The sequence below is a fragment of the Arachis ipaensis genome, chromosome B9, assembly GCF_059453495.1.
Source record: "Arachis ipaensis isolate K30076 ecotype BB chromosome B9, ASM5945349v1, whole genome shotgun sequence".
In the NCBI taxonomy this organism is placed as follows: domain Eukaryota; kingdom Viridiplantae; phylum Streptophyta; class Magnoliopsida; order Fabales; family Fabaceae; genus Arachis; species Arachis ipaensis.
In genome coordinates this window covers 135,632,578-135,647,707 of record NC_142444.1, presented here as the reverse complement: position 1 = coordinate 135,647,707, position 15,130 = coordinate 135,632,578, and the positions used below count along the sequence as shown (strand labels likewise).

The window sequence follows — 15,130 nt, the reverse complement described above, 5'->3', positions numbered from 1 at the left end:
GAGGTCGGGAGCCCGGAAAAACCCAAAAACTACGTTTATCCTATTCAACAATTAAGATCGAGCATGGCCAAAGCTACACCTATCCCGAAAGCCACCTAAAAACCTACTCTGGAATGGTACCCTTCCCCTAACATGCCTACCTAGCATCAAAAGATCATATAGCAACAAATTCCAAACAAGACAGCAAGAACAAGTAAATACAAACAGCAAACACACAATAACATAGCAGAAAAGAGAGAAGTCCGAGGATTACCTGAATTTGTTACGAAACCTGGAAGGATGAGAGGAAGATGTTCGAAGAAACTGCAACAACGCTCTAGAATTTCTGAGGGAAGAAGAGGGAGATAACAAGGAAATGGAAGAAACAGGAGCGTAAAAAGAAAAAAAAAAGTGGGAGGTAAACTATTTAAAACTACCACTCAGAAAGCGCAAAAGACTTGGGGGCAAAATAGTATTTACACACGGGGTTTTGCAACCCATTATGAGCATTTAATGCTCAGCGCGAGGAACGAGGTGACAAACGGTTGCCTTAGCAACCAAGAGACATGCGCGCAGGGGGCATGTCCCTTCCACGAGCGGCCGACCTAACGATGATGAATGAAACGCGAAGTAACACGCCACTGATAGCTCCCACGACTATCACTGGCGCGTGGGGACACTGTTACGGCCTGGCCCAAATCCTCCACGGGTTGGCCCGACCCGAGCGCCACCCGACCCGGACGGTCACGGGTGAGGCGCCCCGCAACCAACCCGGACACGCGTCCCAGACAGCTCATTCACGGCTGTGGGAGAACGTCCCAGAGAAAGTGGGCCTGTCCTTGCAGGGCCCACCCCTGACACAATATATAAGGGGAAGGATTTACCCTTCCCCCAAGGTACGTCACATATCACATCATCCCTTTTCGCCTGCACATTTACTGACAAGAGCGTCGGAGTGTCTTTGCAGGTGAACACCCCCCTTTTTAACACGAAGTACTCGGGACCTCGCATACACCAGCCCGGCAGTCCACGACCTGGCGAGCCCCTACCACTTCCCAGAAGTCCAAACCCGAACCATCCGGTAACCGACCAACCGAACAATATATATATATATATATATATATATATACACGCTGGAAAGTAGCGAGTAGGAAAAAGTAGATCGGCACACTTTGACAGGTAGAATTTAATAGAATTTGTATGAGGTGTTTTTTTCTAAAAAAACACTGTTTTTCATTTATTTTATTTTTATATTTAAATAAAAAATCAATCTTGATCCGACCGTTACAAATATCAAGTCATAACTCGGCATTATGAGTAGTCATAACTCAGTAGAATGCATCATAGTTCGGCGTTACGTTATTAATCGGCAATCAACGTCATTAATCGGTAACTTACGTTACAACCAGACCCATCGGATTTTATCCTGAAACGTCCGAAGTAACGGGATGATCCATAAAAGCCTAATCATTGCTCTTCAATTCCGAAGACCAACAAAGATGTAACCGACCTTACTTCACCTATAAAGGTATAGTATTCTATCTTATAGAGACATTGAATTCTCAATACTGACTTAAGTTTCAGAGTGCCTTTGCAGGTACACTCCCCCCTTGTTCCTTACTCACGCTCTGCGCAATCAGACATCTCCTCGGAGAATAGCTCGGACTTCCACAGAAACTCGAAGGTCGGCACCGAAGATAACAGTTCGGCGTCGATTCCCCGGGACCGAGCTCTCCCTTCAGGTATCCATACAAGAACAACTGGCGTCCACCGTGGGGCCGAGAATATAATCCCTTCCATATATCCATACAAGAACAGCTTCCACCCACACCATCCGAACTCCTTCAGATGGTGACCGAGTTACGGCAAGCCAACCAGCGCATGGCCGAAGAGAACTAAAGAATGGCAAATCAAATTGCTAACTTGAACAACACCCGAATCGAAAACAACAACGATCGTCAAGAACAGATAGAAGAAGCCGAGCATCAGTCAGGGCCGACACACGTCTCTGAAACTGCTCAGCACGAAGAGGAGCAACCCGAGCATAATGAGGAAGGTTGGCCAGACAACGAGGACGACAATCAAGAAAGCTCCCCTGGGCCATTCACGGCCGAGGTGATGAATTTCGTGTTACCCAGGAGGTTCACTCTGCCGACCACCCTAACTCCCTATGATGGGTTAGGTGATCCGAAGAAATACATCAAAAAGTTTACCTCCATAATGATAGTAAATAGTGCATCTGATAAAGTTTTATGTCATTGCTTTCCATCTTACTTAGACGGTCCTGCACTTGATTTGTTTTGTTCTTTGCCTGCAGGTTCTATTTCTCGCTTTCGAGACCTATCAAAGCCCTTTGAGGAGCACTTTGCTGGATCGGCCATCTACCTACACGACTCCGATTACCTGAATACAATCAAGCAAGGCCAGTACGAAAGCCTTATGGACTATATGACGCGCTTCACAAAGATAGCCATGAGTATACCCAACCTCCACCCCGAGGTGGAACTGCACGCAATAAAAAGCGAACTTCGACTAGGGAAATTCCAGGAAACCATTGCTGTGGCCAAACGTAAAACTATGGCCGAGTTCCGTGAGAAGGCTAAAGGTCAAATCGACATCAAGGAACTCCGACAAGCTCGGAAGACAGAAAAACCACACTACAGAGACGACGACAAAACACGAGACAACAAGAAGAACTTCAAACCAACTCCGCGATATGAATCCTACACTCAATTCAACACCAAGTGCGACGACATCATCAAGGAGATCTTGAATTCAAAGTTGATCAAACCGCCAAGAAAAGCCGGCAGCTACCCAGATTCAAAAAGCGCGGACAGATCAAAATACTGCTCTTTCCACCAAAAGCACGGACACACCACCGGCGAGTGTGTCATCACCAAAGACCTTCTGGAGCGATTAGCTCAGCAAGGTCACCTGGACAAGTATATCGGCGGCCACATACAGTGACGAGCACCCCCCTCTGGTGACCAAAGCTCGACGACACAACATGGCCGAGATAAAGACCGACCGAATAACAACCATCCCGACCAACTAAGACGTATCATTAACTGTATTTTCGGAGGTTTTGCAAGTGGAGGAGCCACAAGCTCAGCAAGAAAGCGATCTAACCAAGCTATGCTTTTCATCGAAGTCGATCAAACTCAACAGCACATACTACCACACTTTCCATAGATAACATTCCAGATAGCCGACCATAACAACAATGTAGCTAATCTAGACGACCTAGTCGTGATTTCCCTGTAGCTCGGAGATCTACTAGTCAAAAAGGTTTTACTGGACTTTGGGAGCAGTGCCCATGTCCTCTTCTACTCCACATTCCAGAAGATGAAACTGAGCAGCAACATCCTCCAACCTTCCACTGGAGACCTGGTTGGTTTCTCAGGTGAGAGAGTCCCGGTTATGGGCTCTGTGTGGTTACAAACCACACTCGGTGAGTTTCCTTCATCAAAAGCCTCAGACATTCAATACTTAGTTGTGATTGCTTTAATCCATACAATTTAATACTTGGCCGACCTTTTTTAAATAGGTTCGGCACCATAGTCTCTACAATTCATCTGTGTTAAGTTTCCTTTGCAGGATAACACAATCGCAACCATTCACAGTGATTCTCGAGAAGCCAGGGAATGCTACAACAAAAGTTTTAAAAGACCTAACTCAAACACAAAAGCCTATGTTCACAACATCGGCAGCATGGACAACCTACCAGCTCTAGCCAATCATGATCTAAGAGCAGGAACCCTTGAAAGACCGACCCTAACAGAAGGCCTGCATGAAATCTATTTCACAGAAAGCTCGGAAAAATTCACTTACGTCGGCTCCACATTATCCTCAGAAGAGAAATCCTCATTTCGAGCATTTTTACAACAAAATGCCGACCTGTTTGCTTGGACTCCAGCTGATATGCCAGGTATCGATCCATCCATCATATCCCACAAGCTGGCACTAGATCCATCTGTCCGACCTGTAGTACAGAAAAAGAGAAACATCGGCCATGACCGCAACCAAGCTTCCCTAAAAGAAACCAAGAAGCTCATCAACGCCGACTTCATCCAAGAAATCAAATTCACAACATGGCTGACAAATGTCATCATGGTGAAAAAACATAACGGTAAATGGCGCATGTGTGTTGATTTCACCGATCTCAACAAAGCATGCCCCCAAAGATTCCTATCCTTTGCCCTTTATTGATTGCTTAGTTGATAATGCCTCTGGTTATGAAAAACTTAGCTTTATGGATGCATATTCTGGCTATAACCAGATCCAAATGCATCCATCCGATCAAAATAAGACAACCTTTATTACTGAATATGGAAACTATTGTTATAAAGTCATGCCATTTGGCCTTAAGAATGCATGTGCAACATATCAACGTCTAATGGACAAAGTCTTCACCAAACAAATCGGCAGGAACATTGAGGTCTACGTTGATGATATGGTCGCCGAGACAAAGTTTAGCAACAATCACCTTGATGACCTTGCAGAAATCTTCGGTCAACTAAGAAAATACAACATGCGGTTAAATCCCGAGAAATGCGCATTTGGCATCCAGAGCGGCAAATTCCTCGGCTTCATGCTCACTAGCCGAGGTATCGAGGCGAATCCAGAAAAATGTCGAGCTATTTTAGATATGACAAGCCCACAAACCATCAAAGAAGTACAATGGTTAACAGAGAAACTTGCTGCACTCTCTAGATTTTTACCTTGCCTGGCTTCTAAGTCCTTATGTTTTTTCCAAACTTTAAAAGAGAAAAAAGCTTTCGAATGGACTGATGACTGCGAACAAGCATTCACAATTATTAAAGAAACTCTTTCAAAACCACCAATCTTACAAACCCCCTTCAAGGGTGATAAACCCTGATTTTGTGATTTATCTTGTGCTTATTTTAGGGGATTTTACCATCTTTTTTCCACATTTATTCAATAAAATAGCATGGTTTTGTAATTCTCCCGTGATTTGTGCTTAAGTGTAAAAACTTGCTTTTTAGGCCCTTAAATTGGTGATTTTGATTCACTTTAATTTCATTCGATGCCTTGATGTGTTTGCTAAGTGATTTCAGGTTCATAAGGCAAGTATTAGATGGAAGAAAATAGGAGAAAAGCATACAAAGTGGAGAATGCATGAAGAAACAAAGATTCGGAATACATCAAAGGACGCGCACGCGTACAAAGCGCGCAAGCGCCGAAGTGATTTCACATAAGGACGCGCACGCGTACAAGGCGCGCACGCGTATATGACGTGTCCGCGCGGATGAAGAATCGGCCAAATCGACGCACACACGCACATGGCGTGTACGCGCCGATATTCTCACGTGACCCACTTAAAGGCAAAACGCTGGGGGCGATTTCTGAGCTGCCCAGGCCCAAATCCAACTTGTTTCTGAGTGTATTTCATGTAGAATTGAAGTCCAAGCAAGGGGGAGCAATTAGTTTAGCCAAGATGAGCCTTTAGTTAGTTTTCTAGAGAGAGAAGCTCCTTCTTCTCTCTAGAATTAGGTTAGGATTAGGTTAAATTGTCATAGATCCATGTTTAATTCCTTGATCTCATCTTGTTTTCTTTATAATTTCTCATTTCTACATCTTGATCTTCTTAGTTGTAAAGTTAATTTCTCATTTTGCTCTCTTTTGTGATGATGAACTCATGTTGGATTTAGTTTACATTTTATGCAATTTGATGTTGATGTTTCTTTTATTGATGAATTAAATTGTGATCTTACTTTCTTTGCAATTAGTAGTTGGTAGATTTTACTATTCTTGCAATTTATGATGTTTACTTCTATTGCACTCTATGTGTTTGATGAAATGTTCTCTTTAGTTTTTGAGTAGTTTTGTTGACTCGGTCTAAGCTAAGGGAATTGGGTAAACTTGAGTCATTGGGTAACCCTAAACCCTAAACCCTAAACCCTAAACCCTAAACCCTAAACCCTAAACCCCTTATAGCCAATAACTAACCACTTTATTGCTTCCTAGGGAGACGACCCGGAGTTTAAATACTTCGGTTAATTCTTATTTGGGGTTTGTTCTTTGTGACAAAACCATAAATTTAATTTGATTCGAGGATTGACTATCGGTTTAGACTATACTAACAACGTAAATATTTTGTAGAATTCCGAACCGGTGTAAATCCTTGACACACCAAATTAATGGCGCCGTTGCCGGGGACGCAATGGTGCTATGTTATTGGCTATTGTATATATTGTGAATAGCTTGAATTTTGGTTTGTTTGTTAGTTTTTGCTAGTTTAGGATTTTTTTATTTGTTTCTTATTAATACTTGTTTTTATTTCCTCTTTCACTATGAATTCTCATCCTTTTGGCGAGTGTAGTTCAAACTATGTTGTAGAAAATGGAAGCTCCAATGAGGATATACATCAAGGATTTAGAAATCGAGAATGGGAGGAACTCCAAGCTTATGGACAACCTTCTTGGCAAGAACCTCCTCCGAACTCTTATGGGTATAATCCTGATCCTAATGCGTATCAATCTAATGTGTGTGATGACCCTCATTGTGGTTGTCAACCACAATCATCATATGCATATGATCCCACTCCACAATATAGCCCTACACCATACTCACATGCCTCACACCATAATTTAACTCCATATGACCATAACCATACCCATCATACCAACCACCATATGAACCACATCTAGAACCATCACCATCCCAATACCAATACTTCCAAGAATTACAAATTCCACACATACCACCTCAAGAATTCCACCAATACGAACCACCTTCCAATTACAACAATCTTCCCTCAAAGAATGAACCCTCTCTTCCACCATCACCTCCCGATGAAGCCTTCATGTTAGAATTGAGAGACCTTGAATCTCGCATCTTAAGGCGACAAGAGGAGGATGAAAATAAGTTTAAGGAGCTAAGAGCAAGGATAGCTAGTATGGTAGAAGTCGTGAGTCACCTAACATCCCACCTAAGCTCATGCACCATAAGTACCCCCATTGTTGAATGTGGAGAAATAATCAAGGAGCCTAGTGAGGGAGTGAACTTGAAGCTCCATGGTGAGGAAGAAGAGTTAAAGCAAGAAATGCAACAAGAGGAGGAGGTAAAGATTATTGAACAAGAGGAAGTAGTGGTTGGAGCCTTAGGATATGTTGAGTACATAGAGGAATCACAAATTGAAGAGCCTTCTTCCATGGAGTTCGAAGTTGATGTTGAGGAGGAGAGTGCACAACCTCCAAGACACAATGTGATCGAAGATTTGGAAGAAGTGTTCCAATCAATAGGCCCTCCTATTTATGATGACTCCGCATCAACATATGATCCTTTTGAATTTGAGGAATCCTTTCCCATTATACTTGAAATTGATGATGAGGTAGATTTTACTCAACCTCCTATGTATGATTTGATTGATGGGGATGTGCTAGAGGACATTGGTGAAGAAGAATGTGAACTTGAGGAAGCTTGGCAAGAGGTAAAGCTTGAAGAACCTTGCCAAGTGGTGGAAGCCTCAAGGAGAGGATGGATGGGAGTAGAGCGTGCCTTGTTAAAATCATTAGAAACTCCTCCACCTAGGTTGTCATCTAATCCTTCATTTGAGTGGTAAAACTTCTAACTCTTAGCTTTATTATCCCACTTGAATATGGTTTGCTTGAGACGGATGGCCAACTTAGGGCGCTTTGTGGAATTAAGCATAAGAGGAGGATGTTTAGTGGTTGGTGTTGTAAGTCTAGGCTCATTATGGTTGGAAGCTCAAAATTGAGGAGCATAGATTGGTGTAGTGCTCAATTGAATGGGTCTAGGAGGATAGTTTGGTGCTTCCATGAGAATTCATCTCTCTTGCCACTCGGAGGAAATCACTATGATCAACTCAAGGACGGATGTGAAAACAAAGTGTGGGATCCCGGATCGCACAAGGAAGATCAACTTTGGGAGCCCATGGTTTGTGAAGAACTTCATCAAGGCTTGGAGTTATTAACTTTGAATGATGAAGCGTAATGGAAGTCCAAGCATTGGTGGATGTTCAAGGATGGATTCAAGCACAAGCCACCTTGATGGATAACTCTCCATAAGTCCAACTTAAGGACAATAAACAAAAGTGCTAGGTGGGAGACACCTCCACCATGATAATATCATTTCATTTTTCTCTTTTGTACATATTGGTAAAATAGGTTTAATTTCATGTTTTGATTGATTTGTTAAGTTTGTTTGGTAGTTTAGTGTGTTAAATAAGGTTTTGTGGTGTTTTGGTAGTTGTTTGGAGGTTTGGAATGCTTGGTTTGGTGCAAAAACATAGAAAAATTTTTGAAAAAAATAGAGCACCACCCACGCACACGCGCACTCTACGCATACGCGTGCATCAAGAAATTTCGACCATCCACGCGCACGCGTCATGTACGCGTACGCGTCATGTACGTGTATGCGTGGATTGAATTTTTCCACTTCCTATACATTCACCCAAGAGTTATGCCTGAAGTGTGCCAACTTTGTGCCCCAAGGCATGCGCAAGTGTACCTTGCGCGTACGCGTTGACTCTCTGCTTTGTCATGCACGCGTACGCGTTAGCCGTGCGTACGTGTCACTTCCATTTCATCAATCCACGCTTACGCGCACATGACGCGCACGCGTGGATTGCCATGTTTCACCCACCTTCTTTTCTTCTCTTCTTTCCATTTCTTTCCTTCTTCTCTTCTCTTTCCACCCCTCAATCATCACCCAACACTACCAAACACCATCCATAACCACTTCTTTTAGTTAGTTAGTTAGTTTAATTTTTGTTTTTCGTTATAAGTGTTGGATTACTGATGAGCGGATAATTTATACGCTTTTTAGCACTGTTTTTAGTATGTTTTTAGTAGAATCTGGTTACTTTTAGGGATGTTTTCATTAGTTTTTATGTTAAATTCACATTTCTAGACTTTACTATGAGTTTGTGTGTTTTTCTGTGATTTCAGGTATTTTATGGCTGAAATTGAGGGACTTGAGCAAAAATCAGATTCAGAGGTTGAAGAAGGACTGCTGATGCTATTGGATTCTGACCTCCCTGCACTCAAAGTGGATTTTCTGGAGCTACAAAACTTAAAATAGAGCGCTTCCAATTGCGTTGGAAAGTAGACATCCAGGGCTTTCCAGCAATATATAATAGTCCATACTTTGGCCGCGTTTAGACGACGTAAAAGGGCGTTGAACGCCATTTCTACGCTGCTGTCTGGAGTTAAACGCTAGAAACACGTCACAAACCAGAGTTGAACGCCAGAAATACGTTACAACCTGGCGTTCAACTCCAGAAAGAGCCTCTGCATGTGTAACATTCAAGCTCAGCCCAAGCACACACCAAGTGGGCCCCGGAAGTGGATTTATGCATCAATTACTTACTTCTGTAAACCCTAGTAACTAGTTTAGTATAAATAGGACTGTTTACTATTGTATTAGACATCTTGGGATGTTTCGTTCCTAGACCTCCATGGGAGGCTGGCCACTCGGCCATGTTTACCCTATATTCACTTATGTATTTTCAACGGTAGAGTTTCTGCACTCCATAGATTAAGGTGTGGAGCTCTGCTGTTCCTCAAAGATTAATGCAAAGTACTACTGTTTTTCTATTCAATTCAACTTGTTCCGCTTCTAAGATGTTCATTCACACTTCAACCTGAATGTGATGAACGTGACAATCATCATCATTCCCTATGAACGCGTGCCTGACAACCACTTCCGTTCTACTTTAGATTGAATGAGTATCTCTTGGATCTCTTAATCAGAATATTCGTGGTATAAGCTAGATTGATGGCGGCATTCATGAGAGTCCGGAAAGTCTAAACCTTGTCTGTGGTATTCCGAGTAGGACTCTGGGATTGAATGACTGTGACGAACTTCAAACTCGCGAGTGCTGGGCGTAGTGACAGACGCAAAAGGAGGGTGAATCCTATTCCAGTATGATCGAGAACCTCAGATGATTAGCCGTGCTGTGACAGAGCATTTGGACCATTTTCACAAGAGGATGGGATGCAGCCATTGACAAGGGTGATGCCTCCAGACGATTAGCCATGCAGTGACAGCGCATCGGACCATTTTCCAGAGAGGATAAAAAGTAGCCATTGACAACGATGATGTCCTTACATAAAGCCAGCCATGGAAAGGAGTAAGATTGATTGGATGAAGACAGCAGGAAAGCAGAGGTTCAGAGGAACGAAAGCATCTCTATGCGCTTATCTGAAATTCTCACCAATGATTTACATAAGTATTTCTATCCTTATTTTATTATTAAATTTCGAAAACTCCATAACTATTTTATATCCGCCTGACTGAGATCTACAAGGTGACCATAGCTTGCTTCATACCAACAATCTCCGTGGGATCGACCCTTACTCACGTAAGGTTTATTACTTGGACGACCCAGTGCACTTGCTGGTTAGTTGTATCGAAGTTGTGAATGAAAAACAATTTATTAAGACGTGCGCACAGAGTTTCTGGCGCCGTTGCCTGAGATCACAATTTCGTGCACTAAGTTTTTGGCGCCGTTGCCGGGGATTGTTCGAGTTTGGACAACTGACGGTTCATCTTGTTGCTCAGATTAGGTAATTTTCTTTTTGTTTTATTTTCAAAAAATTTTTTAAAAACCTTTCAAAAACTTCTCATCTGTTTTCAAAAAAAATATAAATCTTTTCAAAAATATATTTTTCTTCAGAATTTTTAAGAATAAATTCTAGTGTTTCATGATGATTTGTTGAATCCTGGCTGACTGTAAGCCATGTCTAATCTTTTGGACTGGGGTTTCAACTTATCATCACAAGAGCTTGTTGATTCTCACACACTTAGTTGCTCTATACATGGAAAGTATAAATATCTTCTAAAGCTTGACTGGCTATTAAACCATGTCTAACCCTCAGATTGGAGCTTTAGACTAAGATTACAAGATTCCTGGAATTCATATTAAAAATTTTGGAATCCTTATTTTTATTTTTCAAATAATTTTCGAAAAAATCCAAAAAAATCATAAAATCATAAAAATAAAAAATATTTCATGTTTCTTGTTTGAGTCTTGAGTCAAGTTGAAAGTTTGGTGTCAATTGGATACTCATCTTGCATTTTTCGAAAAATTCATGCATTCATAGTGTTCTTCATGATCTTCAAGTTGTTCTTGGTAAGTCTTCTTATTTGATCTTGATGTTTTCATGTTTTGTGTCTTTTCTTGTTTTTCATATGCATTCTTGCATTCATAATGTCTATACATGAAAAATTTTTAAGTTTGGTGTCTTGCATGTTTTCTTTGCATTAAAAATTTTTCAAAAATAAGTTCTTGATGTTCATCTTGACATTCAAAGTGTTCTTGGTGTTCATCTTGACATTCATAGCATTCTTGCATGCATTTTGATCCAAAATTTTCATGCATTGAGTCTTTTTCATGTTTTTCCCTCTCATCATTAAAAATTCAAAAATAAAAAAAAATATCTTTCCCTTTTTCACTCATAAATTTCGAAAATTTGAGTTGACTTTTTCAAAATTTTTTAAAATCTAGTTGTTTTTATGAGTCAAATCAAATTTTCAATTTAAAAATCTTATCTTTTTCAAAATCTTTTTCAAAAATCAAATCTTTCTCATTTTTCTTATTTATTTTCGAAAATTTTAAAAATATTTTTCAAAAATCTTTTTCTTATCTTTATCTCCTAATTTTCGAAAATAACATCATCAATTAATGTTTTGATTCAAAAATTTCAAGTTTGTTACTTGCTTGTTAAGAAAGATTCAAACTTTGAGCTCTAGAATCATATCTTGTGATTTCTTGTGAATCAAGTCATTAATTGTGATTTTAAAAATCAAATCTTTTTCAAAACTAATTTCAATCATATCTTTTCAAAAATATCTCTTTATCTTATCTTTTTCAAAATTTGATTTTAAAATATCCTTTCTAACTTCTTATCTTCTTATCTTTTCAAAATTGATTTTCAAATTTGTTTCAACTAACTAACTAACTTTTTGTTTGTTTCTTATCCTTTTCAAAACTACCTAACTAACTCTCTCTCTCTAATTTTCGAAAATATCTTCCCTCTTTTTCAAAATTTCTTTTTAATTAACTAATTATTTTAATTTTTGATTTTAATTCTCGAAAATTACTAACCTTTTTCAAAAACTATTTTCGAAAATCACTAACTCTTTTTCAAAAATTATTTTCGAAAATTCTCTCTCTCTCTTATCTCCTTCTATTTTATTTATTCATCTACTAACACTTCATCTCACCCAAATTCGAACCCCCTCTTCCATCTGTGTTCGAATTTTTTCTTCTTCTTTTCTTCTACTCACACAGGGACCTCTATACTGTGGTAAAAAGGACCCCTATTATTATTATTTTTCTGTCCCTCTTTTTCATATGAGCAGGAGCAAGGACAAGAACATTCTTGTTGAAGCAGATCCAGAACCTGAAAGGACTCTGAAGAGGAAACTAAGAGAAGCTAAATTACAACAATCTAGCAAGCACCTTTCAGAAATTTCCGAACAAGAAGAGGAGATGGCAGCCGAAAATAATAATAATGCAAGGAGGATGCTCGGTGACTTTACTGCACCTAATTCCAATTTACATGGAAGAAATATCTCCATTCCTGCCATTGGAGCAAACAATTTTGAGCTGAAACCTTAATTAGTTTCTCTGATGCAGCAGAACTGCAAGTTTCATGGACTTCCATCTGAAGATCCTTTTCAGTTCTTAACTGAATTCTTGCAGATCTGTGATACTATTAAGACTAATGGAGTAGATCCTGAAGTCTACAGGCTCATGCTTTTCCCTTTTGCTGTGAGAGACAGAGCTAGAATATGGTTGGACTCTCAACCTAAGGATAGCCTGAACTCTTGGGATAAGCTGGTCAAGGCTTTCTTAGCCAAGTTCTTTCCTCCTCAAAAGCTGAGTAAGCTTAGAGTGGATGTTCAGACCTTCAGACAGAAAGAAGGTGAATCCCTCTATGAAGCTTGGGAGAGATACAAAGGACTGACCAAAAAGTGTCCTTCTGACATGCTTTCAGAATGGACCATCCTGGATATATTCTATGATGGTCTATCTGAATTGGCTAAAATGTCATTGGATACTTCTGCAGGTGGATCCATACACCTAAAGAAAACGCCTGCAGAAGCTCAAGAACTCATTGACATGGTTGCTAATAACCAGTTCATGTACACTTCTGAGAGGAATCCTGTGAGTAATGGGACGCCTATGAAGAAGGGAGTTCTTGAAATTGATATTCTGAATGCCACATTGGCTCAGAATAAAATATTGACTCAGCAAGTCAATATGATTTCTCAGAGTCTGAATGGAATGCAAGCTGCATCCAATAGTACTCAAGAGGCATCTTCTGAAGAAGAAGCTTATGATCCTGAAAATCCTGCAATAGAAGAGGTGAATTACATGGGTGAACCTTATGGAAACACCTATAACCCCTCATGGAGAAATCACCCAAATCTCTCATGGAAGGATCAACAAAAGCCTCAACAAGGCTTTAATAATGGTGGAAGAAATAGGTTTAACAATAGTAAACCTTTTCCATCATCCACTCAGCAACAGACAGAGAACTCTGAACAAAATACCTCTAATTTAGCAAACTTAGTCTCTGATCTATCTAAGGCCACTGTAAGTTTCATGAATGAAACAAGGTCCTCCATTAGAAATTTGGAGGCACAAGTGAGCCAGTTGAGTAAAAGGATCACTGAAATCCCTCCTAGTACTCTCCCAAGCAATACAGAAGAAAATCCAAAAGGAGAGTGCAAGGCCATTGACATAGTCAACACGGCCGAACCTGGAGAGGAAGGGGAGGACGTAAATCCCAGTGAGGAAGACCTCCTGGGACGTCCAGTGATCAATAAGGAGTTTCCCTTTGAGGAACCAAAGGAATCTGAGACTCATCTAGAGACCATAGAGATTCCATTGAACCTCCTTATGCCCTTCATGAGCTTTGACGAGTATTCATCTTCTGAAGAGAATGAGGATGTTATTGAAGAGCAAGTTACCAAGTACCTTGGTGCAATCATGAAGTTGAATGCCAAATTATTTGGTATTGAGACTTGGGAAGATGAACCTCCCTTGTTCACCAATGAACTAAGTGATCTTGATCAACTGACATTGCCTCAGAAGAAACAGGATCCTGGAAAGTTCTTAATACCTTGTACCATAGGCACCATGACCTTTGAGAAGGCTCTATGTGACCTTGGGTCAGGGATAAACCTCATGCCCCTCTCTGTAATAGAGAAACTGAGAATCTATAGGGTGCAAGCTGCTAAAATCTCATTAGAGATGGCAGACAATTCAAGAAAACAGGCTTATGGACAAGTAGAGGACGTATTAGTAAAGGTCGAAGGCCTTTACATCCCTGCTGATTTCATAGTACTAGATACTGGGAAGGATGAGGATGAGTTCATCATCCTTGGAAGACCCTTCCTAGCCACAGCAAGAGCTGTGATTGATGTTGACAGAGGTGAATTAGTCCTTCAATTGAATAGGGACTCCCTTGTGTTTACAATTCAAGGTTATCCTTCTGTAAACATGGAAAAGAGGCACAGTAAGCTTCTCCCTCTGTAGAGTCAACCAGAGCCCCCACAGTCAAACTCTAAGTTTGGTGTTGGGAGGCCACAACCAAACTCTAAGTTTGGTGTTGGGAAGTCTCAACAATGCTCTAAACATCTGTGAGGCTCCATGAGAGCCCACTGTCAAGCTATTGACATTAAAGAAGCGCTTGTTGGGAGGCAACCCAATTTTTATTTATCTAATTTTATTTTTTCTGTTTTTTCATGTTTTATTAGGTTCATGATCATGTGGAGTCACAAAATAAATATAAAAATTGAAAACGGAATCAAAAACAGCAGAAGAAAAATCACACCCTGGAGGAAGACCTTACTGGCGTTTAAACGCCAGTAAGAAGCATCTGGCTGGCGTTCAACGCCAGAACAGAGCATGGTTCTGGCGCTGAACGCCCAAAATGGGCAGCATCTAGGCATTTGAACGCCAGAATTGCACCCTGGAGAAGAGCTGGCGCTGAACGCCCAGAACAAGCATGGTTCTGGCGTTCAACGCCAGAAATGGGCAACAAATGGGCGTTTAACGCCCAGAACAAGCACCAATCTGGCGCTGAACGCCCAGAGTTGTGTGCAAGGGCATTTTGCATGCCTAATTTGGTACAAGGTTTTAAATCCTTGA

General features: G+C 40.7%; 1 non-coding gene across 1 annotated transcript; it reads right to left on the bottom strand.

Annotated features, from left to right (window-relative positions):
- Window positions 1-12,856: 12,856 nt before the first annotated feature.
- Window positions 12,857-12,964, bottom strand: LOC148546451 (small nucleolar RNA R71). Its single transcript, XR_015902068.1, has one exon. It is a non-coding gene; the product is annotated as a small nucleolar RNA R71 (small nucleolar RNA).
- Between the last annotated feature and the right edge of the window lie 2,166 nt (window positions 12,965-15,130).